The sequence below is a fragment of the Hyla sarda genome, chromosome 1, assembly GCF_029499605.1.
Source record: "Hyla sarda isolate aHylSar1 chromosome 1, aHylSar1.hap1, whole genome shotgun sequence".
NCBI lineage: Eukaryota > Metazoa > Chordata > Amphibia > Anura > Hylidae > Hyla > Hyla sarda.
Window position 1 is genome coordinate 256,320,927 of NC_079189.1, and position 26,841 is coordinate 256,347,767.

At 49.0% G+C, this 26,841-nt stretch overlaps 9 pseudogenes; all 9 read left to right on the forward strand.

Moving 5' to 3' along the window:
* Positions 1–2,721: 2,721 nt before the first annotated feature.
* LOC130347029 (5S ribosomal RNA) lies at positions 2,722–2,841 on the forward strand (annotated as a pseudogene).
* Positions 2,842–5,822: 2,981 nt separating this feature from the next.
* Positions 5,823–5,942, forward strand: LOC130329273 (5S ribosomal RNA; annotated as a pseudogene).
* A 6,319-nt stretch (positions 5,943–12,261) lies between these two features.
* On the forward strand, positions 12,262–12,381 carry LOC130352474 (5S ribosomal RNA; annotated as a pseudogene).
* A 474-nt stretch (positions 12,382–12,855) lies between these two features.
* Positions 12,856–12,975, forward strand: LOC130318215 (5S ribosomal RNA; annotated as a pseudogene).
* Positions 12,976–14,273: 1,298 nt separating this feature from the next.
* On the forward strand, positions 14,274–14,393 carry LOC130347957 (5S ribosomal RNA; annotated as a pseudogene).
* A 5,476-nt stretch (positions 14,394–19,869) lies between these two features.
* LOC130348901 (5S ribosomal RNA) lies at positions 19,870–19,989 on the forward strand (annotated as a pseudogene).
* A 3,273-nt stretch (positions 19,990–23,262) lies between these two features.
* On the forward strand, positions 23,263–23,382 carry LOC130317588 (5S ribosomal RNA; annotated as a pseudogene).
* Positions 23,383–24,058: 676 nt separating this feature from the next.
* On the forward strand, positions 24,059–24,178 carry LOC130353039 (5S ribosomal RNA; annotated as a pseudogene).
* Positions 24,179–24,652: 474 nt separating this feature from the next.
* Positions 24,653–24,772, forward strand: LOC130352152 (5S ribosomal RNA; annotated as a pseudogene).
* The last annotated feature ends 2,069 nt before the right edge of the window (positions 24,773–26,841 follow it).

Below are 26,841 nucleotides of genomic sequence, written 5' to 3' on the forward strand. Positions count from 1 at the left end.
GCTGGCAATCCAAGGTGCTATTGACATTTTGCTCTGTTGCCGCCTTCCTCTCTGATTCCGAAAAGGATTTATTGATGCTTAAATGCACAGTATAAAAAGCATGAAGCTGTCAATGGCCATCCTAAGCTGAACGTGCCTGCTCTCGTCAGATCGCAGACTGCTACCCACCTTAGGGCCCGGTAAGTACTGGCATGGAAGACTGGCTGGGAATCCCGGGTGCCATTGACATTTTGCTCTATTGCTGCCTTCCGCTCCGATTCCGAAAATAATTTATTGATGCTTAAATCCACAGTATACAAGGTGTGAAGCTGTCGACGGCCATCCTAAACTGAACGCGCCTGCTCTCTTCAGATCGCAGACTGCTACCCAGCTTAGGGCCCGGTAAGTACCAGCATGGGAGACTGGCTGGGAATCCCAGGTGTCGTTGACATTTTGCTCTGTTGCCGCCTTCCTCTCCGATTCCGAAAAGGATTTATTGATGCTTAAATGCACAGTATAAAGGGCATGAAGCTGTCAACAGCCATCCTAAGCTGAACGCGCCTGCTCTCGTCAGATCGCAGACTGCTACCCAGCTTAGGGCCCGGTAAGTACCAGCATGGGAGACTGGCTGGGAATATCAGGTTTTGTTGACATTTTGCTCTGTAGCTCTGTAGCCATTTTGCTCCGATTCCGAAAAGGATTTATTGATGCTTAAATCCACAGTATCCAGGGTGTGAAGCCGTCTACGGCTATCCTAAGCTGAATGCGCCTGTTCTTGTCAGATTGCAGACTGCTGCCCGGCAAGTATGGGCATGAGAGTCTGGCTGGCAATCCAAGGTGCTATTGACATTTTGCTCTGTTGCCGCCTTCCTCTCAGATTAAAAAAAATATTTATTGATGCTTAAATCCACAGTATACAAGGCGTGAAGATGTCAACGGCCATCCTAAGCTGAACGCGCCTGCTCTCGTCAGATCGCAGACTGCTACGCAGCTTAGGGCCCAGTAAGTACCGGCATGGGAGACTGGCTGGGAATCCCGGGTGCAGTTGACATTTTGCTCTGTTGCCGCCTTCCTCTCCGGTTCCGAAAAGGATTTATTGATGCTTAAATGCACAGTATAAAAAGCATGAAGCTGTCAATGGCCATCCTAAGCTGAACGCGCCTGCTCTCGTCAGATCGCAGACTGCTACCCAGCTTAGGGCGTGGTAAGTACTGGCATGGAAGACTGGCTGGGAATCCCAGGTGTTGTTGACATTTTGCTCTGTTGCCACCTTCCGCTCCGATTCCGAAAAGAATTTATTGATGCTTAAATCCACAGTATACAAGGCGTGAAGCTGTCAATGGCCATCCTAAGCTAAACGTGCCTGCTCTTGTCAGATCGCAGACTGCTACCTAGCTTTGGGCCCAGTAAGTACCGGCATGGGAGACTGGCTGGGAATCCCGGGTGCAGTTGACATTTTGCTCTGTTGCCGCCTTCCGTTCCGTTCCGATTCCGAAAAGGATTTATTGATGATTAAATGCACAGTATACAAGATGTGAAGCTGTCGACGGCCATCCTAAGCTGAACTCGCCTCCTCTCGTCAGATTGCAGACAGCTACCCAGCTTAGGGCCCGGTAAATACTGGCATGGGAGACTGGCTGGGAATCCCGGGTGCTGTTGACATTTTGCTCTATTGCTGCCTTCCGCTCCTATTCCGAAAAGAATTTATTGATGCTTAAATCCACAGTATACAAGGTGTGAAGCTGTCGACGGCCATCCTAAGCTTAACGCGCCTGCTCTCGTCAGATCGCAGACTGGTACAGATCTTAGGGCACGGTAAGTACCGGCATGGGACACTGGCTGGGAATCCCGGCTGCCGTTGACATTTTGCTCTGTTGCCGCCTTCCGTTCCGATTCCGAAAAGGATTTATTGATGCTTAAATGCACAGTATAAAGAGCGAGAAGCTGTCAACAGCCATCCTAAGCTGAACGCGCCTGCTCTCGGCAGATCGCAGACTGCTACCCAGCTTAGGGCCCGGTAAGTACCAGCATGGGAGACTGGCTGGGAATCCCAAGTGTCGTTGACATTTTGCTCTGTTGCCGCCTTCCGCTCCGATTCCGAAAATAATTTATTGATGCTTAAATCCACAGTATACAGGGTGTGAAGCCGTCTACGGCTATCCTAAGCTGAATGTGCCTGTTCTTGTCAGATCGCAGACTGTTGCCTGGCAAGTACGGGCATGGGAGACTGGCTGGCAATCCAAGGTGCTATTGACATTTTGCTCTGTTGCCGCCTTCCTCTCCGATTCCGAAAAGGATTTATTGATGCTTAAATGCACAGTATAAAAAGCATGAAGCTGTCAATGGCCATCCTAAGCTGAACTCGCCTGCTCTCGTCAGATCGCAGACTGCTACCCAGCTTAGGGCCCGGTAAGTACTGGCATGGAAGACTGGCTGGGAATCCCGGGTGCCGTTGACATTTTGCTCTATTGCTGCCTTCCGCTCCGATTCCGAAAAGAATTTATTGATGCTTAAATCCACAGTATACAAGGTGTGAAGCTGTCGATGGCCATCCTAAGCTGAACGCGCCTGCTCTCGTCAGATCGCAGACTGCTACCCAGCTTAGGGCCCGGTAAGTACCAGCATGGGAGTCTGGCTGGGAATCCCAGGTGTCGTTGACATTTTGCTCTGTTGCCGCCTTTCGCTCCGATTCCGAAAAGGATTTATTGATTCTTAAATCCACAGTATACAGGGTGTGAAGATGTCTACGGCCATCCTAAGCTGAACGCGCCTGCTCTCGTCAGATCGCAGACTGCTACCCAGCTTAGGGCCCGGTAAGTACCAGCATGGGAGACTGGCTGGGAATCCCAGGTGTTGTTGACAATTTGCTCTGTAGCCGCCTTCCGCTCCGATTCCGAAAAGGATTTATTGATGCTTAAATCCACAGTATACAGGGTGTGAAGCCGTCTACGGCTATCCTAAGCTGAATGTGCCTGTTCTTGTCAGATCGCAGACTGCTGCCCGGCAAGTACGGGCATGGGAGACTGGCTAGCAATCCAAGGTGCTATTGACATTTTGCTCTGTTGCCGCCTTCCTCTCCGATTCCGAAAAGGATTTATTGATGCTTAAATGCACAGTATAAAGGGCGTGAAGCTGTCAACGGCCATCCTAAGCTGAACGTGCCTTCTCTCCTCAGATCGCAGACTGCTGCCCGGCAAGTACCGGCATGGGAGACTGGCTGGCAATCCAAGGTGCCATTGACATTTTGCTCTGTTGCCGCCTTCCTCTCCGATTAATAAAAATATTTATTGATGCTTAAATCCACAGTATAGAAGGCGTGAAGCTGTCAACGGCCATCCTAAGCTGAACGCGCCTGCTCTCGTCAGATCGCAGACTGGTACAGATCTTAGGCCCCGGTGAGTACCGGCATGGGACACTGGCAGGGAATACCGGGTGCCGTTGACATTTTGCTCTGTTGCAGCCTTCCGTTCCGATTCCGAAAAGGATTTATTGATGCTTAAATGCACAGTATAAAGGGCATGAAGCTATCAACAGCCATCCTAAGCTGAACGCGCCAGCTCTCGTCAGATCGCTGACTGCTATCCAGCTTAGGGCTTGGTAAATACCAGCATGGGAGACTGGCTTGGAATCCTGGGTGCAGTTGACATTTTGCTCTGTTGCTGCCTTCCGCTCCGATTCTGAAAAGATTTATTTATGCTTAAATCCACAGTATAAAGGCTATAAAGGGTATAAAGGGAGTGAAGCTGTCAACGGCCATCCTAAGCTGAACGCGCCTGCTCCCGTCAGATCGCAGACTGGTACAGATCTTAGGGCTCGGTAAGTACCAGCATGGGACACTGGCTGGAAATCCCGGGTGCCGTTGACATTTTGCTCTGTTGCTGCCTTCCGTTCCGATTCCGAAAAGGATTTATTGATGCTTAAATGCACAGTATAAAGAGCGTGAAGCTGTCAACGGCCATCCTAAGCTGAACGCGCCTGCTCTCGTCAGAATGCAGACTGCTACCCAGCTTAGGGCCCGGTACGTACCAGCAAGGGAGACTGGCTGGGAATGCCAGGTGTCGTTGACATTTTGCTTTGTTGCCGCCTTCCGCTCCGATTCCGAAAAGGGTATAAAGGGTATAAAGGGTATAAAGGGTATAAAGGGTATAAAGGGTTTAAGCTGTCAACGGCCATCCTAAGCTGAACGCGACTGCTCTCGTCAGAACGCAAATTGCTACTCAGCTTAGGGCCCGGTAAGTACCAGCATGGGAGACTGGCTGGGAATCCCGGGTGCTGTTGACGTTTTGCTCTGTTGACGCCTTCCGCTCAGATTCCGAAAAGGATTTATTGATGCTTAAATCCACAATATACAGGGTGTGAAGCTGTCAACAGCCATCCTAAGCTGAACATGCCTGCTCTCATCAGTTTGCAGACTGCTACCCAGCTTAGGGCCTGGTAAGTACCGGCATGGGAGACTGGCTGGGAATCCAGGGTGCAGTTGACATTTTTCTCTGTTGCCGCCTTCTGCTCTGATTCCAAAAAGGATTTATTGATGCTTAAATCCACGGTATACAAGGCATGAAGCTGTCAACGGCCATCCTAAGCTGAACGTGCCTGTTCTCCTCAGATCGCAGACTGCTGCCCGGCAAGTACCGGCATGGGAGACTGGCTGGAAATCCAAGGTGCCATTGACATTCTGCTCTGTTGCCGCCTTCCTCTCCGATTAATAAAAATATTTATTGATGCTTAAATCCATAGTATACAAAGTGTGAAGCTGTCAACTGCCATCCTAAGCTGAACGTGCCTGCTCTCGTCAGATCGCAGACTGCTATCCAGCTTAGGGCCCGGTAAGTACCGGCATGGGAGACTGGCTGGGAATCCCGGGTGCAGATGACATTTTGTTCTGTTGCCGCCTTCCGTTCCGATTCCGAAAAGGATTTATTGATGCTTAAATGCACAGTATAAAGGGCGAGAAGCTGTAAACGGCCATCCTAAGCCGAACGCGCCTGCTCTCGTCAGATCGCAGACTGGTACAGAGCTTTGGGCCCGGTAAGTACCGGCATGGGACACTGGCTGGGAATCCCGGGTGCAGTTGACATTTTGCTCTGTTGCCGCCTTCTGCTCCAATTTCAAAAAGGATTTATTGATGCTTAAATCCACAGTATACAGGGTGTGAAGCTGTCTATGGCCATCCTAAGCTGAATGCGCCTGTTCTCGTCAGATCGCAGACTGCTACCCAGCTTAGGGCCTGGTAAGTACCAGCATGGGAGACTAGCTGGGAATCCCGGGTGCAGTTGACATTTTGCTCTGTTGCTGCCTTCCGCTCCGATTCTGAAAAGATTTATTGATTCTTAAATCCACGGTATAAAGGGTATAAAGGGTATAAAGCGTATAAAGGGTATAAAGGGTATAAAGGGTATAAAGGGTATAAAGGGTATAAAGGGTGTGAAGGGTGTGAAGCTGTCAACGGCCATCCTAAGCTGAACGCGCCTGCTCTCGTCAGATCGCAAACTGCTACCCAGCTTAGGGCCCTGTAAGTACCGGCATGGGAGACTGGCTGGGAATCCCGGGTGCAGTTGACATTTTGCTCTGTTGCCGCCTTCCTCTCCGATTGAGAAAAATATTTATTGATGCTTAAATCCACAGTATACAAGGCGTGAAGCTGTCAACGGCCATCCTAAGCTGAACGCGGCTGCTCTCGTCAGATCGCAGACTGCTACCCAGCTTAGGGCCCAGTAAGTACCGGCATGGGAGACGGGCTGGGAATCCCTGGTGCAGTTGACATTTTGCTCTGTTGCCGCCTTCCGTTCCGATTCCGAAAAGGATTTTGATGCTTAAATGCACAGTATACAAAGTGTGAAGCTGTCAACGGCCATCCTAAGCTGAACGCGCCTGCTCTCGTCAGATCGCAGACTGCTACCCAGCTTAGGGCCTGGTAAGTACCGGCATGGGAGACTGGCTGGGAATCCCGGGTGCCGTTAACATTTTGCTCTATTGCCGCCTTCCACTCCGATTCCGAAAACTATTTATTGATGCTTAACCCCTTAAGGACCAGGCCATTTTATACCTTAAGGACCGGAGCGTTTTTTGCAATTCTGACCACTGTCACTTTAAACATTAATAACTCTGGAATGCTTTTAGTTATCATTCTGATTCCGAGATTGTTTTTTCGTGACATATTCTTCTTTAACTTAGTGGTAAAATTTTATGGTAACTTGCATCCTTTCTTGGTGAAAAATCCCAAAATTTGATGAAAAAAATGAAAATTTTGCATTTTTCTAACTTTGAAGCTCTCTGCTTGTAAGGAAAATGGATATTCAAAATATATTTTTTTGGGGTTCACATATACAACATGTCTACTTTATGTTTGCATCATAAAATTTATGAGTTTTTACTTTTGGAAGACACCATAGGGCTTCAAAGTTCAGCAGCAATTTTGAAATTTTTCACAAAATTTTCAAACTCACTATTTTTCAGGGACCAGTTCAGTTTTGAAGTTGATTTGAAGGGTCTTCATATTAGAAATACCCCATAAAAGACCCCATTATAAAAACTAAACCCCCTAAAGTATTCAAAAAAACATTCAGTAAGTGTATTAACCCTTTAGGTGTTTCACAGGAATAGCAGCAAAGTGAAGGAGAAAATTCAAAATCTTCATTTTTTACACTCGCATGTTCTTGTAGACCCAATTTTAGAATTTTTGCAAGTGGTAAAAAGGAGAAAATTTTTACTTTTATTTGAAACCCAATTTCTCTCGAGTAAGCACATACCTCATATGTCTATGTTAATTGTTCGGCGGGCGCAGTAGAGGGCTCAGAAGGGAAGGAGCGACAAATGGTTTTTGGGGGGCATGCCGCATTTAGGAAGCCCCTTTGGTGCCAGGACAGCAAAAAAAAACACATGGCATACCATTTTGGAAATTAGACCCCTCAGGGAACGTAACAAGGGGTAAAGTGAACCTTAATACCCTACAGGTGATTCATTACTTTTGCATATGTAAAAATATATATATATTTTTTTTACCTAAAATGCTTGGTTTCCCAAAATTTTACATTTTTAAAAAGGGTAATAGCAGAAAATACCCCCCAAAATTTGAAGCCCAATTTCTCCCGATACAGAAAACACCTCGCATGGGGGTGAAAAGTGCTCTGCTGGTGCACTACAGGTCTCAGAAGAGAAGGAGTCACATTTGGCTTTTTGAAAGCAAATTTTGCTCTGGGGGCATGCCGCATTTAGGAAGCCCCTATGGTGCCAGAACAGCAAAAAGAAAAACACATGGCATACCATTTTGGAAACTAGACCCCTCGGGGAACGTAACAAGGGGTAACGTGAACCTTAATGCCCTACAGGTGTTTCACGACTTTTGCATATGTAAAAAAAAAAAAAAATTTTTTACCTAAAATGTTTATTTTCCCAAAATGTTTACATTTTTTAAAAGGTAATAGCGGAAAATACCCCCCAAAATTTGAAGCCCAATTTCTCCCAATTCAGAAAACACCCCATATGGGGGTGAAAAGTGCTCTGCTGGCGCACTACAGGTCTCAGAAGAGGAGGAGTCACATTTGGCTTTTTGAAAGCGAATTTTGCTCTGGGGGCATGCCGCATTTAGGAAGCCCCTATGGTGCCAGGACAGCAAAAAAAAAACACATGGCATACCATTTTGGAAACTAGACCCCTTGGGGAACGTAACAAGGGGTAATTTGAACCTTAATACCCTACAGGTGTTTCACGACTTTTGCATATGTAAAAAAATATATATATTTTTTTTACCTAAAATGCTTGTTTTCCCAAAAATTTTACATTTTTTAAAAGTGTAATAGCAGAAAATACCCCCCAAAATTTGAAGCCCAATTTCTCCCGATTCAGAAAACACCCCATATGGGGGTGAAAAGTGCTCTGCTGGCGCACTACAGGTCTCAGAAGAGGAGGAGTCACATTTGGCTTTTTGAAAGCGAATTTTGCTTTGGGGGCATGCCGCATTTAGGAAGCCCCTATGGTGCCAGAACAGCAAAAAAAAACACATGGCATACCATTTTGGAAACTAGACCCCTCGGGGAACGTAACAAGGGGTAATGTGATCCTTAATACCCTACAGGTGTTTCACGACTTTTGCATATGTAAAAAAATATATATATTTTTTCCCTAAAATGCTTGGTTTCCCAAAATTTTTACAATTTTAAAAAGGGTAATAGGAGAAAATACCCCCCAAAATTTGAAGCCCAATTTCTCCCGATTCAGAAAACACCCCATATGGGGGTGAAAAGTGCTCTGCTGGCGCACTACAGGTCTCAGAAGAGGAGGAGTCACATTTGGCTTTTTGAAAGCGAATTTTGCTCTGGGGGCATGCCGCATTAAGGAAGCCCCTATGGTGCCAGAACAGCAAAAAAAAAAAACACATGGCATACCATTTTGGAAACTAGACCCCTCGGGGAACGTAACAAGGGGTAATTTGAACCTTAATACCCTACAGGTGTTTCACGACTTTTGCATATGTAAAAAAATATATATATATTTTTACCTAAAATGCTTGTTTTCCCAAAAATTTTACATTTTTAAAAAGTGTAATAGCAGAAAATACCCCTCAAAATTTGAAGCCCAATTTCTCCCGATTCAGAAAACACCCCATATGGGGGTGAAAAGTGCTCTGCTGGCGCACTACAGGTCTCAGAAGAGGAGGAGTCACATTTGGCTTTTTGAAAGCGAATTTTGCTTTGGGGGCATGCCGCATTTAGGAAGCCCCTATGGTGCCAGAACAGCAAAAAAAAAACACATGGCATACCATTTTGGAAACTAGACCCCTCGGGGAACGTAACAAGGGGTAATGTGATCCTTAATACCCTACAGGTGTTTCACGACTTTTGCATATGTAAAAAAATATATATATTTTTTCCCTAAAATGCTTGGTTTCCCAAAATTTTTACAATTTTATAAAGGGTAATAGGAGAAAATACCCCCAAAATTTGAAGCCCAATTTCTCCCGATTCAGAAAACACCCCATATGGAGGTGAAAAGTGCTCTGCTGGCGCACTACAGGTCTCAGAAGAGGAGGAGTCACATTTGGCTTTTTGAAAGCGAATTTTGCTCTGGGGGCATGCCGCATTTAGGAAGCCCCTATGGTGCCAGGACAGCAAAAAAAAAAACACATGGCATACCATTTTGGAAACTAGACCCCTCGGGGAACGTAACAAGGGGTAATTTGAACCTTAATACCCCACAGGTGTTTCACGACTTTTGCATATGTAAAAAAATATATATTTTTTTTTACCTAAAATGCTTGTTTTCCCAAAAATTTTACATTTTTTAAAAGGGTAATAGCAGAAAATACCCCCCAAAATTTGTTAGGCAATTTCTCCCGAGTACGGCGATACCACATATGTGTCCCTAAACTGTTGCCTTGAAATACGACAGGGCTCCAAAGTGAGAGCGCCATGCTCATTTGAGGCCTAAATTAGGGACTTGCATAGGGGTGGACATAGGGGTATTCTACGCCAGTGATTCCCAAACAGGGTGCCTCCAGTTGTTGTAAAACTCCCAGCATGCCTGGACAGTGAATGGCTATCTGGCAATACTGGGAGTAGTTGTTTTGCAACAGCTGGAGGCTCCGTTTTGGAAACAGTGGCGTACCAGACGTTTTTCATTTTTATTGGGGAGGGGGGTTGTATAGGGGTATGTGTATATGTTTATGCTTTTTATTTTATTGTGTGTTAGTGTAGTGTAGTGTTTTTAGGGTACAGTCACACGGGCGGGGGGTTCACAGTAGTTTCTCGCTGGCAGTTTGAGCTGCGGCAGAAATTTTGCCGCACCTCAAACTTGCAGCCGGATACTTACTGTAATCCTCCGCCCATGTGAGTGTACCCTGTACGTTCACATTGGGGGGGGGGGGGGAACATCCAGCTGTTGCAAAACTACAACTCCCAGCATGTACGGTCTATCAGTGCATGCTGGGAGTTGTAGTTTTGCAACAGCTGGAGGCACACTGGTTGTGAAACACCGAGTTTGGTAACAAACTCAGTGTTTTGCAACCAGTGTGCCTTCAGCTGTTGCAAAAGCTACAACCCCCAGCATGTACGGACAGCGGAAGGGCATGCTGGGTGTTGTAGTTATGCAACAGCTGGAGGCATACTACTTTGGCTGGGGATGCTGGGGATTGTAGTTATGCAACAGCTGGAGACACACTGGTTTGCTACTTAACTCAGTGTGCCTTCAGCTGTTGCAAAACTACAACTCTCAGCATAAGGGTATGCTGGGAGTTGTGGTGGTCTGCCTCCTGCTGTTGCATAACTACAGCTCCCAGCATGCCTTTTTTGCATGCTGGGAGCTGTTGCTAAGCAACAGCAGGAGGCTGTCACTCACCTCCAACGATCCTCGCTGCACCAGGTCAGTCCCTCGTCGTCTCCGCCGCCGCCGCTGCTCCTGGGGCCCCGATCCCAACATGGGCACCGGGGATCGGGGTCCCCAGCACCCGGGGTGCACGTCCCGCACCCGCTCACGTCCTCCGGAAGAGGGGCGGAGCGGGTTGCGGGAGTGACACCCGCAGCAGGCGCCCTGATTGGTCGGCCGGTAATCCGGCCGACGAATCAGGGCGATCGTGAGGTGGCACCAGTCTTTGACGGCCCCGTTCAGCCAATAATTCCGGGTTAACGGGTCACTGGAGACCCGATTGACCCGGAATCCGCCGCAGATCGCTGGACTGAATTGTCCAGCAATCTGCGGACATCGCCGACATGGGGGGCGATATGCCCCGATGCCTGCTGAACGATTTCAGCAGGCATCGGGCACCGGCTCCGCTCCAGATGGTTGCGGGGGGCCGGTAAAACACATGACGTTCTCATACGTCATGTGTCCTTAAGGACTCGGAAATGGAGACTTATGAGAACGTCATGTGTCCTTAAGGGGTTAAATCCACAGTATACAGGGTGTGAAGCTGGCAACGGCCATCCTAAGCTGAACGTGCCTTCTCTCGTCAGATCGCAGACTGCTACCCAGCTTAGGGCCCGGTAAGTACCAGCATGGGAGACTGGCTGGGAATCCCAGGTGTCGTCGACATTCTGCTCTGATTCCGAAAAGGATTTATTGATGCTTAAATCCACAGTATACAAGGCATGAAGCTGTCAACAGCCATCCTAAGCTGAACGCGCCTGCTCTCGTCAGATCGCAATTTGCTACTCAGCTTAGGGCCCGATAAGTACCAACATGGGAGATTGGCTGGGAATCCCGGGTGCTGTTGACGTTTTGCTCTGTTGACACCTTCCGCTCTGATTCCGAAAATGATTTATTGATTCTTAAATCCACAGTATACAAGGGATGAAGCTATCAATGGTCATCCTAAGCTGAACACGCTTGCTCCCGTCAGTTTGCGAACTGCTAAACAGCTTAGGGCCTGGTAAGTACCGGCATGGGAGACTGGCTGGGAATCCAGGGTGCATTTGACATTTTGCTCTGTTTCCGCTCCGATTCCGAAAAGGATTTTTTGATGCTTAAATCCACAGTATAATGGGTGAGAAGCTGTGAACGGCCATCCTAAGCTGAATGCGCCTGCTCTCGTCAGATCGCAGACTGCTACCCAGCTTAGGGCCCAGTAAGTACCAGCATGGGAGACTGGCTGTGAATCCCAGGTGCCGTTGAAGTTTTGCTCTGTTGCCGCCTTCCGCGCCGATTCCGAAAAGGATTTATTGATGCTTAAATCCACAGTATACAAGATGGGAAGCTGTCGACAGCCATCCTAAGCTGAACGCGACTGCTCTCGTCAGATTGCAAATTGCTACTCAGCTTAGGGCCCGGTAAGTACCAGCATGGGGGACTGGCTGGGAATCCATTGTGCCGTTGATGTTTTGCTCTGTTGCCGCCTTCCGTTTCGATTCCAAAAAAGATTTATTGATGCTTAAATGCACAGTATGAAGGGCAAGAAGCTGTAAACGGCCATCCTAAGCTGAATGTGCCTGCTCTTGTCAGATTGCAGACGGCTACCCAGCTTAGGGGCTGGTAAGTACCGGCATGGGAGACTGGCTGGGAATCCCCGGTGCAGTTGACATTTTGCTCTGTTGCCGCCTTCCGTTCCAATTCCGAAAAGGATTTATTGATGCTTAAATCCACAGTATACAAGGCGTGAAGCTGTAAACAGCCATCCTAAGCTGAACGTACCTGCTCTCCTCAGATCGCAGACTGCTGCCCGGCAAGTACCGGCATGGGAGACTAGCTGGCAATCCAAGGTGCCATTGACATTTTGCTCTGTTGCCTCCTTCCTCTTCGATTCCTAAAAATATTTATTGATGCTTAAATGCACAGTATACAAGGCGTGAAACTGTCAACGGCCATCCTAAGCTGAATGCGCCTGCTCTCGTCAGATCGCAGACTGCTACCCAGCTTAGGGCCCGATAAGTACCGGCATGGGAGACTGGCTGGGAATCCCAGGTGCAGTTGACATTTTGCTCTGTTGCCGCCTTCCGTTCCTATTCCGAAAAGGATTTATTGATGCTTAAATCCACAGTATAAAGGGTGAGAAGCTGTGAACGGCCATCCTAAGCTGAATGCGCCTGATCTCGAAGGATCGCAGACTGCTACCCAGCTTAGGGCCTGGTAAGTACCGGCATGGGTGACTGGCTGGGAATCCTGGGTGCAGTTGACAGTTTGCTCTGTTGCTGATTCCAAAAAGGATTTATTGATGCTTAAATGCACAGTATAAAGGACAAGAAGCTGTCAACGGCCATCCTAAGCGGAATGCGCCTGCTCTCGGCAGATCGCAGACTGCTACCCAGATTAGGGCCCGGTAAGTACCAGCATGGGAGACTTGCTGGGAATCCTTGGTGCCGTTGATGTTTTGCTCTGTTGCCGCCTTCTGCTTCGATTACGTAAAGTATTTAGTGATGCTTAAATCCACAGTATAAAGGGTGGGATGCTGTTAGCGGCCATCCTAAGCTGAACGTGCCTGCTCTCGTCAGATCGCAGACTGCTACTCAGCTTAGGGCCCGGTAAGTACCAGCATGGGAGACCGGCTGGGAATCCCAGGTGTCGTTAACATTTTGCTCTGTTGCCGCCTTCTGCTCTGATTCCAAAAAGGATTTATTGATGCTTAAATCCACAGTATACAGGGTGTGAAGCTGTCAACGGCCATCCTAAGCTGAACGCGCCTGCTCTCGTCAGAACGCAGACTGCTACTCAGCTTAGGGCCTGGTAAGTACTAGCTTGGGAGACTGGCTGGCAATCCAAGGTGCCATTGACATTTTGCTCTGTTTCCACCTTCTGCTCCGATTCCTAAAAGGATTTATGATGCTTAAATCCGCAGTGTAAAAGGCGTGAAGCTGTCAACGGCCATCCTAAACTGAACGCGCATGCTCTCGTCAGATCGCGGACTGCTACCCCGCTTTGGGCCCGGTAAGTACCGGCATGGGAGACTGTCTGGGAATCCAGGGTGCAGTTGACATTTTGCTCTGTTGCCGCCTTCCGTTCCGTTCCGATTCCGAAAAGGATTTATTGATGCTTAAATCCACAGTATACAAGGCATGAAGCTGTCAACAGCCATCCTAAGCTGAACGTGCCTGCTCTCGTCAGATCGCAAACTGCTACCCAGCTTAGGGCCTGGTAAGTACCAGCATGGGAGACTGGCTGGGAATCCCGGGTGCAGTTGACATCTTGCTCTGTTGACGCCTTCCGCTCTGATTCCAAAAAGGATTTATTGATGCTTTAATCCACAGTATACAAGGTTTGAAGCTGTCGACGGCCATCCTAAGCTGAACGCGCCTGCTCTCGTCAGATCGCAGACTGGTACAGATCTTAGGGCCCGGTAAGTACCGGCATGGGACACTGGCTGGGAATCCCGGGTTCAGTTGGCATTTTTCTCTGTTGCCGCCTTCCGTTCCGATTCCGAAAAAGATTTATTGATGCTTAAATCCACAATATACAGGGTGTGAAGCTGTCAACGGCCATCCTAAGCTGAACGCACCTGCTCTGGTCAGATCGCAGACTGCTACCCAGCTTAGGGCCCGGTAAGTACCAGCGTGGCAGACTGGCTGGGAATCCAAGGTGCAGTTGACATTTTGCTAAGTTGCCGCCTTCCGCTCCGATTCCGAAAAGGATTTTTTGATGCTTAAATCCACAGTATAAAGGGTGAGAAGCTGTGAATGGCCATCCTAAGCTGAATGTGCCTGCTCTCGTCAGATCGCAGACTGCTACTCAGCTTAGGGCCCGGTAAGTACCGGCATGGGAGGCTGGCTGGGAATCCCGGGTGCTGTTGATGTTTCGCTCTGTTGACGCCTTCTGCTCCGATTCCGAAAAGGATTTATTGCTGCTTAAATCCACAGTATACAAGGTGTGAAGCTGTCGACGGCCATCCTAAGCTGAACGCGCCTGCTCTCGTCAGATCGCAAATTGCTACTCAGCTTAGGGCCCGGTAAGTACCAGCATGGGAGACTGGCTGGGAATGCCAGGTGTCGTCGACATTTTGCTCTGTAGACGCCTTCTGCTCCGATTACAAAAAGGATTTATTGATGCTTAAATGCACAGTATAAAAGGCAAGAAGGTGTCAACGGCCGTCCTAAGCTGAACGCACCTGCTCTCGTCAGATCGCAGACTGCTACCCAGCTCAGGGCCCGGTAAGTACTGGCATGGGAGACTGGCTGGGAATCTCAGGTGCCGTTGATGTTTTGCTCTGCTGCCGCCTTCCGCTCAGATTCCGAAAAGGATTTATTGATGCTTAAATCCACAGTATAAAGGGTGTGAAGCTGTCAATGGCCATCCTAAGCTGTACGTGCTTGCTCTCGTCAGATTGCAGACGGCTCCCCAGCTTAGGGCCTGGTAAGTACCGGCATGGGAGACTGGCTGGGAATCCTGGGTGCAGTTGACATTTTGCTCTGTTGAGGCCTTCCGTTCCAATTCCGAAAAGGATTTATTGATGCTTAAATGCACAGTATAAAAGTCGCGAACCTGTCAACGGCCATCCTAAGCTGAACGCGCCTGCTCTCATCAGATCGCAGACTGCTATCCAGCTTAGGGCCCGGTAAGTACAGGCTTGGGAGACTGGCTGGGAATCCCGAGTGCCGTTGACATTTTGCTCCGATTCCGAAAAGGATTTATTGATGCTTAAATCCACAGTATACAAGGTGTGAAGCTGTCGACGCCCATCCTAAGCTTAACGCGCCTGCTCTCGTCAGATCGCAGACTGGTACAGATCTTAGGGCCCGGTAAGTACCAGCATGGGACACTGGCAGGGAATCCCAGGTGCCGTTGACGTTTTGCTCTGTTGCCGCCTTCCGTTCCGATTACGAAAAGGATTTATTGATGCTTAAATTCACAGTATAAAGAGCGTGAAGCTGTCAACATCCTAAGCTGAACGCGCCTGCTCTCGTCAGATCGCAGACTACTACCCAGCTTAGGGCCCGGTAAGTACCAGCATGGGAGACTGGCTGGGAATCCCAGGTGATATTGACATTTTGCTCTGTTGCCGCCTTCCGCTTCGATTACGAAAAGGATTTATTGATGCTTAAATCCACAGTATACAGGGTGTGAAAATGTCTACGGCCATTCTAAGCTGAATGCGCCTGTTCTCATCAGATCGCAGACTGCTACCCAGCTTAGGGCCTGGTAAGTAACAGCATGGGAGACTGGCTGGGAATCCTGGGTGCAGTTGACATTTTGCTCTGTTTCGATTTTGAAAAGGATTTATTGATGCTTAAATCCACAGTATACAAGGCATGAAGCTGTCAACCGCCATCCTAAGCTGAACGCACCTACTCTCGGCAGATCGCAAATTGCTACTCAGCTTAGAGCCTGGTAAGTACCAGCATGGGAGACTGGCAGGGAATCCCAGGTGCCGTTGACGTTTTGCTCTGTTGACGCCTTCAGCTCTGATTCCGAAAATGATTTATTGATGCTTAAATCCACAGTATACAAGGTGTGAAACTGTCAACGGCCATCCTAAGCTGAACGCGCCTGCTCCCGTCAGATTACAGACTGCTACCCAGCTTAGGTCCTGGTAAGTACCAGCATGGGAGACTGGCTCGGAATCCCAGGTGCAGTTGACATTTTTCTCTGTTGCCGCCTTCCGCTCCGATTCCGAAAAGGATTTATTGATGCTTAAATCCACAGTATACAAGGCGTGAAGCTGTCAACGGCCATCCTAAGCTGAACGTGCCTGCTCTCCTCAGATCACAGACTGCTGCCTGGCATGTACCGGCATGGGAGACTGGCTGGCAATGCAAGGTGCCATTTACATTTTGCTCTGTTGCCGCCTTCCTCTCCGATTAATAAAAATATTTATTGATGCTTAAATCCACAGTATACAAAGAGTGAAGCTGTCAACGGCCATCCTAAGCTGAACGCGCCTGCTCTCGTCAGATTGCAGACTGCTACCCAACTTAGGGCCCGGTAAGTAGTGTTGCTCGCGAATATTCGCAATTCGAATATTATTCGCGAATATCGCATATTCGCGAATTCGCGAATTTCGCGAATATAGCGCTATATATTCGTAATTACGAATATTAGTTTTTTTTTTTTTTTCTTTTTTTTTCTTCACAGTACACATCACAGTGATCACCCCTCTCTGCTTCCAGCTTGTGTGGTGTAAAGAAGGCTGTAATACTACTGTGTGAGACTGGCGTGCGAAAATTCGCATATACGAAAATTAGCATATGCTAATTTTCGCATATGCGAATTTCCACATATGCTAATTTTCGCATGCGCGTATTTTCGCATACGCGAAAATAAAACGAGGATATAACGGATATGCGAATATTCGCGAATATATGACGAATATTCGTCCATATATTCGCGAATATTCGCGAATTCGAATATGGCCTATGCCGCTCAACACTACCGGTAAGTACCGGCATGGGAGACTGGCTGGGAATCCCGGGTGCAGTTGACATTTTTCTCTGTTGCCGCCTTCCGTTCCGATTCCGAAAAGGATTTATTGATGCTTAAATCCACAGTATACAAGGCGTGAAGCTGTCAACAGCCTTCCTAAGCTGAACGTACCTGCTCTCCTCAGGACGCAGACTGCTGCCCGGCAAGTACTGGCATGGGTGACTGGCTGGGAATCCCGGGTTCAGTTGGCATTTTTCTCTGTTGCCGCCTTCCGTTCCGATTCCGAAAAGGATTTATTGATGCTTAAATCCACAGTATACAAGGCGTGAAGCTGTCAACGGCCATCCTAAGCTGAACGTGCCTGCTCTCCTCAGATCACAGACTGCTGCCTGGCATGTACCGGCATGGGAGACTGGCTGGCAATGCAAGGTGCCATTGACATTTTGCTCTGTTGCCGCCTTCCTCTCCGATTAATAAAAATATTTATTGATGCTTAAATCCACAGTATACAAAGAGTGAAGCTGTCAACGGCCATCCTAAGCTGAACGCGCCTGCTCTCGTCAGATTGCAGACTGCTACCCAACTTAGGGCCCGGTAAGTACCGGCATGGGAGACTGGCTGGGAATCCCGGGTGCAGTTGACATTTTTCTCTGTTGCCGCCTTCCGTTCCGATTCCGAAAAGGACTTATTGATGCTTAAATCCACAGTATACAAGGCGTGAAGCTGTCAACAGCCTTCCTAAGCTGAACGTACCTGCTCTCCTCAGGACGCAGACTGCTGCCCGGCAAGTACTGGCATGGGTGACTGGCTGGGAATCCCGGGTTCAGTTGGCATTTTTCTCTGTTGCCGCCTTCCGCTCCGATTCCAAAAAGGATTAATTGATGCTTAAATCCACAGTATCCACAGTATCCACAGTATACAAAGAGTGAAGCTGTCAACGGCCATCCTAAGCTGAACGCGCCTGCTCTCGTCAGATAGCAGACTGCTGCCCGACATGGGTGACTGGCTGGCAATTCAAGGTGCCATTGACATTTTGCTGTGTTTCCACCTTCCGCTCCGATTCCTAAAAGGATTTATGATGCTTAAATCGACAGTGTACAGGGTGTGAAGCTGTCAACGGCCATCCTTAGCTGAACACGCCTGCTCTCGTCAGATCGCCGACTGCTACCCCGCTTTGGGCCCGGTAAGTACCAGCATGGGAGACTGGCTGGGAAACCCAGGTGCAGTTGACATTTTGCTCTGTTGCCGTCTTCCGTTCCGATTTTGAAAAAGATTTATTGAAGCTTAAATCCACAGTATAAAGGGTGTGAAGTTGTCAACGGCCATCCTAAGCTGGATGCGCCTGCTCCTGTCAGATCGCAGACTGCTACCCAGCTTAGGGCCTGGTAAGTACCAGCGTGGGAGACTGGCTGGGAATCCCGGATGCAGTTGACATTTTGCTCTGTTGTCGCCTTCCGCTCCGATTCTGAAAGGGATTTATTGATGCTTAAATCCACAGTATACAAGGCGTGATGCTGTCAACGGCCATGCTAAGCTGAACGTGCCTGCTCTCCTCAGATCGCAGGCTGCTGTCCGGCAAGTATCGACATGGGAGACTGGCTGGCAATCCAAGGTGCCATTGACATTTTGCTCTGTTGCCGCCTTCCTCTCCGATTAATAAAAATATTTATTGATGCTTAAATCCACAATATACAAGGCGTAAAGATGTCAACGGCCATCCTAAGCTGAACGCGCCTGCTCTCGTCAAAGCACAGACTGCTACCCAGCTTAGGGCCCAGTAAGTACCGGCATGGGAGACTGGCTGGGAATCCCAGGTGCAGTTGATATTTTGCTCTGTTGCCGCCTTCTGTTCCGATTCCGAAAAGGATATATTGATGCTTAAATGCACAGTATAAAAAGCATGAAGCTGTCAATGGCCATCCTAAGCTGAACACGCCTGTTCTCGTCAGATTGCAGACTGCTACCCAGCTTTGGGCCCGGTAAGTACTGGCATGGGAGACTGGCTGGGAATCCCGGTTGCCGTTGACATCTTGCTCTATTGCTGCCTTCCGCTCCGATTCCGAAAATAATTTATCGATGCTTAAATCCACAGTATACAAGGTGTGAAGCTGTCGACGGCCATCCTAAGCTTAACGCGCCTGCTCTCGTCAGATCGCAGACTGGTACAGATCTTAGGGCCCGGTAAGTACCGGCATGGGACACTGACTGGGAATCCCGGCTGCCGTTGACATTTTGCTCTGTTGCCGCCTTCCGTTCCGATTCCGAAAAGGATTTATTGATGCTTAAATGCACAGTGTACAAAGTGTGAAGCTGTCAACGGCCATCCTAAGCTGAACGCGCCTGCTCTCGTCAGATCGCAGACTGGTACAGATCTTAGGGCCCGGTAAGTACCGGCATGGGACACTGGCTGGGAATCCCGGCTGCCGTTGACATTTTGCTCTGTTGCCGCCTTCCGTTCCGATTCCGAAAAGGATTTATTGATGCTTAAATGCACAGTATAAAGGACGAGAAGCTGTCAACGGCCATCCTAAGCTGAACGCGCCTGCTCTCGTCAGATCGCAGACTGCTACCCCGCTTAGGGCCCGGTAAGTACCAGCATGGGAGACTGGCTGGGAATCCCAAGTGTCGTTGACATTTTGCTCTGTTGCCGCCTTCCTATCCGATTCCGAAAAGGATTTATTGATGCTTAAATGCACAGTATATAAAGTGTGAAGCTGTCAACGGCCATCCTAAGCTGAACGCGCCTGCTCTCGTCAGATCGCAGACTGATACCCAGCTTAGGGCCTGGTAAGTACCAGCATGGGAGACTGGCTGGGAATCCCGGGTGCAGTTGACATTTTAATCTGTTGCCGCCTTCCGCTCCGATTCCGAAAAGGATTTATTGATGCTTAAATCCACAGTATACAGGGTGTGAAGATGTCTACGGCCATCCTAAGCTGAATGCGCCTGTTCTCGTCAGATCGCAGACTGCTACCCAGCTTCGGGCCTGGTAAGTACCGGCATGGGAGACTGGCTGGGAATCCCGGGTGCAGTTGACATTTTGCTCTGTTTCTGTTCCGATTCCGAAAAATTATTTATTGATGCTTAAATCCACAGTATACAAAGTGTGAAGCTGTCAACGGCCATCCTAAGCTGAACGCGCCTGCTCTCGTCAGATCGCAGACTGCTACCCAGCTTAGGGCCTGGTAAGTACCAGCATGGGAGACTGGCTGGGAATCCCGGGTGCAGTTGACATATTAATCTGTTGCCGCCTTCCGCTCCGATTTGGAAAATGATTTATTGATGCTTAAATCCACAATATACAGGGTGTGAAGCTGTCAACGGCCATCCTAAGCCTGAACGTGCCTGCTCTCCTCAGATCGCAGACTGCTGCCCGGCAGATACCGGCATGGGAGACTGGCTGGCAATCCAAGGTGCCATTGACATTTTGCTATGTTGCCGCCTTCCTCTCCGATTAATAAAAATATTTATTGATGCTTAAATCCACAAAATACAAGGCGTAAAGATGTCAACAGCCATCCTAAGCTGAACGCGCCTGCTCTCGTCAGATCGCAGACTGCTACCCAGCTTAGGGCCCAGTAAGTACCGGCATGGGAGACTGGCTGGGAATCCCAGGTGCAGTTGATATTTTGCTCTGTTGCCGCCTTCTGTTCCGATTCCGAAAAGGATTTATTGATGCTTAAATGCACAGTATAAAAAGCATGAAGCTGTCAATGACCATCCTAAGCTGAACGCGCCTGCTCTCGTCAGATCGCAGACTGCTACCCAGCTTAGGGCCCGGTATGTACTGGCATGGGAGACTGGCTGGGAATCCTGGTTGCCGTTGAAATCTTGCTCTATTGCTGCCTTCCGCTCCGATTCCGAAAAGAATTTAATGATGCTTAAATCCACAGTATACAAGGTGTGAAGCTGTCGACGGCCATCCTAAGCTTAACGCGCCTGCTCTTGTCAGATCGCAGACTGGCACAGATCTTAGGGCCCGGTAAGTACCGGCATGGGACACTGGCTGGGAATCCCGGCTGCCGTTGACATATTGCTCTGTTGCCGCCTTCCGTTCCGATTCCGAAAAGGATTTATTGATGCTTAAATGCACAGTATACAAAGTGTGATGCTGTCAACGGCCATCCTAAGCTGAACGCGCCTGCTCTTGTCAGTTCGCAGACTGATACCCAGCTTAGGCCCTGGTAAGTACCAGCATGGGAGACTGGCTGGGAATCCCGGGTGCAGTTGACATTTTAATCTGTTGCCGCCTTCCGCTCCGATTCGGAAAAGGTTTTATTGATGCTTAAATGCACAGTATAAAGAGCGTGAAGCCGTCAACGGCCATCCTAAGCTGAACGCGCCTGCTCTCGTCAGATCACAGACTGCTACCCAGCTTAGGGCCCGGTAAATACCAGCATGGGAGACTGGCTGGGAATCCCAGGTGTTGTTGACATTTTGCTCTGTAGCCGCCTTCCGCTCCGATTCCGAAAAGGATTTACTGATGCTTAAATCCACAGTATACAGGGTGTGTAGCCGTCTACGGCTATGCTAAGCTGAATGTTCCTGTTCTTGTCAGATCGCAGACTGCTGCCCGGCAAGTACGGGCATGGGAGACTGGCTGGCAATCCAAGGTGCTATTGACATTTTGCTCTGTTGCCGCCTTCCTCTACGATTCCGAAAAGGATTTATTGATGCTTAAATGCACAGTATAAAGGGCGTGAAGCTGTCAACGGCCATCCTAAGCTGAACGCGCCTGTTCTCGTCAGATCGCAGACTGCTACCCAGCTTAGGGCCCGGTAAATACCAGCATGGGAGACTGGCTGGGAATATCAGGTGTTGTTGACATTTTGCTCTGTAGCTCTGTAGACATTTTGCTCCGATTCCGAAAAGGATTTATTGATGCTTAAATCCACAGTATACAGGGTGTGAAGCCGTCTACGGCTATCCTAAGCTGAATGCGCCTGTTCTTATCAGATCGCAGACTGCTGCCCGGCAAGTACGGGCATGGGAGACTGGCTGGCAATCCAAGGTGCTATTGACATTTTGCTCTGTTGCCGCCTTCCTCTCCGATTAAAAAAAATATTTATTGATGCTTAAATCCACAGTATACAAAGTGTGAAGATGTCAACGGCCATACTAAGCTGAACGCGCCTGCTCTCGTCAGATTGCAGACTGCTACGCAGCTTAGGGCCCAGTAAATACCGGCATGGGAGACTGGCTGGGAATCCCGGGTGCAGTTGAAATTTTGCTCTGTTGCCGCCTTCCGTTCCGATTCCGAAAAGGATTTATTGATGCTTAAATGCACAGTATAAAAAGCATGAAGCTTTCAATGGCCATCCTAAGCTGAACGCGCCTGCTCTCGTCAGATCGCAGACTGCTACCCAGCTTAGGGCCCGGTAAGTACTGGCATGGGAGACTGGCTGGGAATCCCGGGTGCTGTTGCCATTTTGCTCTATTGCTGCCTTCCGCTCCGATTCCGAAAATAATTTATTGATGCTTAAATCCACAGTATACAAGGTGTGAAGCTGTCGACGGCCATCCTAAGCTTAACGCGCCTGCTCTCGTCAGATCGCAGACTGGTACAGATCTTAGGGCCCGGTAAGTACCGGCATGGGACACTGGCTGGGAATCCCGGCTGCCGTTGACATTTTGCTCTGTTGCCGCCTTCCGTTCCGATTCCGAAAAGGATTTATTGATGCTTAAATGCACAGTATAAAGAACGAGAAACTGTCAACGGCCATCCTAAGCTGAACGCGCCTGCTCTCGTCAGATCGCAGACTGATACCCAGCTTAGGCCCTGGTAAGTACCAGCATGGGAGACTGGCTGGGAATCCCGGGTGCAGTTGACATTTTAATCTGTTGCCGCCTTCCGCTCCGATTCGGAAAAGGATTTATTGATGCTTAAATGCACAGTATACAAAGTGTGAAGCTGTCAACGGCCATCCTAAGCTGAACGCGCCTGCTCTCGTCAGATCGCAGACTGCTACCCAGCTTAGGGCCCGGTAAATACCAGCATGGGAGACTGGCTGGGAATCCCAGGTGTTGTTGACATTTTGCTCTGTAGCCGCCTTCCGCTCCGATTCCGAAAAGGATTTACTGATGCTTAAATCCACAGTATACAGGGTGTGTAGCCGTCTACGGCTATGCTAAGCTGAATGTTCCTGTTCTTGTCAGATCGCAGACTGCTGCCCGGCAAGTACGGGCATGGGAGACTGGCTGGCAATCCAAGGTGCTATTGACATTTTGCTCTGTTGTCGCCTTCCTTTCCGATTAAAAAAAATATTTATTGATGCTTAAATCCACAGTATACAAGGCGTGAAGATGTCAAAGGCCATCCTAAGCTGAACGCGCCTGCTCTCGTCAGATCGCAGACTGCTACGCAGCTTAGGGCCCAGTAAGTACCGGCATGGGAGACTGGCTGGGAATCCCGGGTGCAGTTGACATTTTGCTCTGTTGCCGCCTTCCGTTCCGATTCCGAAAAGGATTTATTGATGCTTAAATGCACAGTATAAAAAGCATGAAGCTGTCAATGGCCATCCTAAGCTGAATGCGCCTGCTCTCGTCAGATCGCAGACTGCTACCCAGCTTAGGGCCCGGTAAGTACTGGCATGGGAGACTGGCTGGGAATCCCCGGTGCTGTTGACATTTTGCTCTATTGCTGCCTTCCGCTCCGATTCCGAAATTTTTTTATTGATGCTTAAATCCACAGTATGCAAGGTGTGAAGCTGTCGACGGCCATCCTAAGCTTAACGCGCCTGCTCTCGTCAGATCGCAGACTGGTACAGATCTTAGGGCCCGGTAAGTACCGGCATGGGACACTGGCTGGGAATCCCGGCTGCCGTTGACATTTTGCTCTGTTGCCGCCTTCCGTTCCGATTCCGAAAAGGATTTATTGATGCTTAAATGCACAGTATAAAGGGCGAGAAGCTGTCAACGGCCATCCTAAGCTGAACGCGCCTGCTCTCCTCAGATCGCAGACTGCTGCCCGGCAGATATCGGCATGGGAGACTGGCTGGCAATCCAAGGTGCCATTGACATTTTGCTCTGTTGTCGCCTTCCTCTCCGATTAATAAAAATATTTATTGATGCTTAAATCCACAATATACAAGGCGTAAAGATGTCAACGGCCATCCTAAGCTGAACGCGCCTGCTCTCGTCAGATCGCAGACTGCTACCCAGCTTAGGGCCCAGTAAGTACCGGCATGGGAGACTGGCTGGGAATCCCAGGTGCAGTTGACGTTTTGCTCTGTTGCCGCCTTCTGTTCCGATTCCGAAAAGGATTTATTGATGCTTAAATGCACAGTATAAAAATCATGAAGCTGTCAATGGCCATCCTAAGCTGAACGCGCCTGCTCTCGTCAGATCGCAGACTGCTACCCAGCTTAGGGCCCGGTAAGTACTGGCATGGGAGGCTGGCTGGGAATCCCGGTTGCCGTTGACATCTTGCTCTATTGCTGCCTTCCGCTCCGATTCCGAAAAGAATTTATTGATGCTTAAATCCACAGTATACAAGGTGTGAAGCTGTCGACGGCCATCCTAAGCTTAACGCGCCTGCTCTCGTCAGATCGCAGACTGCTACCCAGCTTAGGGCCCAGTAAGTACCAGCATGGGAGACTGGCTGGGAATCCCAGGTGTTGTTGACATTTTGCTCTGTTGCCGCCTTCCGCTCCGATTCCGAAAAGGATTTATTGATGCTTAAATCCACAGTATACAGGGTGTGAAGCCATCTACGGCTATGCTAAGCTGAATGTGCCTGTTCTTGTCAGATCGCAGACTGCTGCCCGGCAAGTACGGGCATGGGAGACTGGCTGGCAATCCAAGGTGCTATTGACATTTTGCTCTGTTGCCGCCTTCCTCTACGATTCCGAAAAGGATTTATTGATGCTTAAATGCACAGTATAAAGGGCGTGAAGCTGTCAACGGCCATCCTAAGCTGAACGCGCCTGTTCTCGTCAGATCGCAGACTGCTACCCAGCTTAGGGCCCGGTAAGTACCAGCATGGGAGACTGGCTGGGAATATCAGGTGTTGTTGACATTTTGCTCTGTAGCTCTGTAGACATTTTGCTCCGATTCCGAAAAGGATTTATTGATGCTTAAATCCAGAGTATACAGGGTGTGAAGCCGTCTACGGCCATCCTAAGCTGAATGGGCCTGTTCTTGTCAGATCGCAGACTGCTGCCCGGCAATTACGGGCATGGGAGACTGGCTGGCAATCCAAGGTGCTATTGACATTTTGCTCTGTTGCCGCCTTCCTCTCTGATTAAAAAAAATATTTATTGATGCTTAAATCCACAGTATACAAGGCATGAAGATGACAACGGCCATCCTAAGCTGAACGCGCCTGCTCTCGTCAAATCGCAGACTGCTACGCAGCTTAGGGCCCAGTAAGTACCGGCATGGGAGACTGGTTGGGAATCCCGGGTGCAGTTGACATTTTGCTCTGTTGCTGCCTTCCGCTCCGATTCCGAAAATAATTTATTGATGCTTAAATCCACAGTATACAAGGTGTGAAGCTATCGACGGCCATCCTAAGCTTAACGCGCCTGCTCTCGTCAGATCGCAGACTGGTACAGATCTTAGGGCCCGGTAAGTACCGGCATGGGAAACTGGCTGGGAATCCCGGCTGCCGTTGACATTTTGCTCTGTTGCCGCCTTCCGTTCCGATTCCGAAAAGGATTTATTGATGCTTAAATCCACAGTATACAGGATGTGAAGATGTCTACGGCCATCCTAAGCTGAATGCGCCTGTTCTCGTCAGATCGCAGACTGCTACCCAGCTTCGGGCCTGGTCAGTACCAGCATGGGAGACTGGCTGGGAATCCTGAGTGCAGTTGACATTTTGCTCTGTTTCTGCTCCGATTCCGAAAATTATTTATTGATGCTTAAATCCACAGTATACAAAATGTGAAGCTGTCAATGGCCATCCTAAGTTGAACGCGCCTGCTCTTGTCAGATTGCCGACTGCTACCCAGCTTAGGGCCTGGTAAGTACCAGCATGAGAGACTGGCTGGGAATCCCGGGTGCAGTTGACATTTTAATCTGTTGCCGCCTTCCGCTCCGATTCGGAAAAGGATTTATTGATGCTTAAATCCACAGTATACAGGGTGTGAAGCTGTCAACGGCCATCCTAAGCCTGAACGTGCCTGCTCTCCTCAGATCACGGACTGCTGCCCGGCAGTTACCGGCATGGGAGACTGGCTGGCAATCCAAGGTGCCATTGACATTTTGCTCTGTTGCCGCCTTCCTCTCCGATTAATAAAAATATTTATTGATGCTGAAATCCACAATATACAAGGCATGAAGATGTCAACGGCCATCCTAAGCTGAACGCGCCTGCTCTCGTCATATCGCAGGCTGCTACCCATCTTAGGGCCCAGTAAGTACCGGCATGGGAGACTGGCTGGGAATCCCGGGTGCAGTTGACATTTTGCTCTGTTGCCGCGTTCCGATTCCGAAAATAATTTATTGATGCTTAAATCCACAGTATACAACGTGTGAAGCTGTCGACGGCCATCCTAAGCTTAACGCGCCTGCTCTCGTCAGATCGCACACTGCTACCCAGCTTAGGGCCCGGTAAGTACCAGCATGGGAGACTGGCTGGGAATCCCAGGTGTCGTAGACTTTTTGCTCTGTTGCCACCTTCCGCTCCGATTCTGAAAAGGATTTATTGATGCTTAAATCCACAGTATACAGGGTGTGAAGATGTCTACAGCCATCCTAAGCTGAATGCGCCTGTTCTTGTCAGATCGCACACTGCTACGCAGCTTAGGGCCCAGTAAGTACCGGCATGGGAGACTGGCTGGGAATCCCGGGTGCAGTTGACATTTTGCTCTGTTGCCGCCTTCCGCTCCTATTCGGAAAAGGATTTATTGATGCTTAAATGCACAGTATAAAGGGCATGAAGCTGTCAATGGCCATCCTAAGCTGAACGCGCCTGCTCTCGTCAGATCGCAGACTGCTACCCAGCTTAGGGCCCGGTAAGTACCAGCATGGGAGACTGGCTGGGAATCCCAGGTGTTGTTAACATTTTGCTCTGTAGCCGCCTTCCGCTCCGATTCCGAAAAGGATTTATTGATGCTTAAATCCACAGTATACAGGGTGTGA